This window comes from Pinus tabuliformis, chromosome 7 (assembly GCF_031772625.1).
Source record: "Pinus tabuliformis cultivar Carrire ecotype Pingquan chromosome 7, CPIR1, whole genome shotgun sequence".
Classification (NCBI taxonomy): Eukaryota; Viridiplantae; Streptophyta; class Pinopsida; order Pinales; family Pinaceae; genus Pinus; species Pinus tabuliformis.
Window position 1 is genome coordinate 921966537 of NC_142293.1, and position 2199 is coordinate 921968735.

A 2199-nucleotide genomic window follows, 5' to 3' on the forward strand; every position below is an offset into this window, starting at 1 on the left:
AGTCAAAGTGAACATAATGGAGTGAATCTTTATGGAACTATGTTCTTTTTGTTGGGGGAGATCATACTAGCTAGTATCTTTTCTAAACATGCTCACTGCATTGGCATCCAATGAGGAAGGTGCTAAGAAAGTATTCCAATTGCTTCAAAGAAAAAAAAAAAATCTATGGGATGACATGATCCATGTTATCAGAAAATTTTAAGTAATGTCTTCAAAATATTAGAGCTCTATTGCTTGATGTTTAGGAAGGAGTCTTGCAAGAAATTGACAAACTAAAGGCACAATGTTTTCTCAAGTGTATCTTCACTTTCAAATGCAAGTATGATTGGTTAAGAGTCCCATGGATTGTGTGCTTTTGAATTCATTATTTCCAACTAGAAAGGAAAGAATTCAATTGCCTTGGAGATATTTACATAGAATAAAGTATTAAATAATGTGAAGTGCTTACAAAGGATATGGCCCAGAGAGTTTGGGGTCCACCGAATTTTCAACAATGAAGCTACAAGGAAAAGAGTTATGAGAAATTATTTCCAAACAATAAAAGAGTATTTTAATGGAGCAAGAGAAAAAATGAGAGTCCAAAGAGTCAAATTCAAAAGAACAAGGGATCTTTATGGAGAATTTCGTAAAGCAATTTTAGAGCTCAAAAGGGTTGTAGATATTGTAGTTCTTAGGGATATTGATAGATATGAGTAAATGGTCAGGACAAATTGTGGGGTTTGAAGGTACTAAAATTGACGAGGCTGCACTTTTGGAACTTTGTGAATTTGTCAATGGAGATATGCGAATGGCTTTAAATAAATTGCAATATATGAGCCTATCCTCGTCAACCCAAAAATATGCTGATATCAAAGCTCGTTTGCAGAAGAATAAAAAGGATGAATATATTACACCATTTACAAGTGTGGACAAGTTGCTTGGTTATGAGGGAGGAAGACCGGGGATGGATGAAAGAATGGATTTATGCATGAGCAATCTTGACCTTATTCCTCTTCTTATTTAGGAAAACTATTTAAATTATAAGCCTAGTGCTGCAGGCCGTGATGGAGATAGAAGAATTCGAATGGATTTGTTTGCCTATGCAACAAAATATATTATAGACAGATTTAATTAATGTAAAAATTCATAGATATTGTTAGTGGTAAGACTCACAAATGGATGCTTTCACATCATCCATTATTCCTGTAGTTTTTTATGCATTGTTCAAGTGAATTCTTTGTTAAGGGAGTACGTAATTTCAATAAATTTGGAGGATGGTTGGGAAATATTTTACATGGGGCAAGAATACTAGACTTATGGAGGATCTTCATGTTCATTTTTTTTTTTTCTTTTTCTTTCTGGTGTTCGTGAGTCAACTAGGGAAGGTCTTAGACTAGACTATCTTCCATTTCTTTTAGCATGACTAAATAAGCATCTACAAGCATTTCCTAAGGAGGAAGTTGTTTAAATTGTTGTAGAGTTCATGGATTAATACTCCCATAATCAAGAACAATATTATAAAATAGTAGGATTAATAAAATTTTAGGGTCACTTTGATCCTCTTGATGGAATACAATCCGCGGTCAAAGCCGCATTAACTAAGGCATATAAAAAAAATGAGCAATCCCATCATGAGCAATCCACATTAACTTCTAGCACCGTAATGCATGATGAAAATGAAATATTATCAATTGAAATGATTCACATTCCATTTCAGAGGAACCTAATTGGCATGGGATGAGCCAATGTTGAGTAAAGAAGGAATGCATGATAATTATCCTTAACAGTAATAAGTATGCCTCCCATATCAACACAATAATGAACAAAAGTTGTGACAAGAAAAGTTGTTGCATCAAGGAGTTTTCTCAATGAAATAAATAGTAAAAGAGGTGGGTGTTGCAGATGATCATTCTGAAGTCTTGACTCACTAGAACGCTGAAGGATACAACGTAATCTAGGTGGTGAACCTTTGAGCCAATTGACTGATGGTAACATAAAAAATAGGGTACTCAAGAAGTTGTACGACAAAGAACAAACAAATCTAAATCTTAGGAATTGTTGAACTATCTTGTAGAGGTGGAAAATAATATAGATACCTCTCATCTACCTATGTTAGACCTTGCTGCAGTTAAAACATAAGAGACTGATAAGTATTGAAGCATAAAGAATGCAAATGGCATGAAGAGGAGGGGTTCAATCTTAATCAATTCAATGAGAAAG

The 2199-nt window shown here is 34.1% G+C and overlaps 1 pseudogene; it reads left to right on the top strand.

The window, feature by feature from the left end:
* The first annotated feature begins 688 nt into the window (after positions 1-688).
* LOC149250662 (replication factor C subunit 1 pseudogene) lies at positions 689-1720 on the top strand (annotated as a pseudogene).
* Positions 1721-2199: the final 479 nt, after the last annotated feature.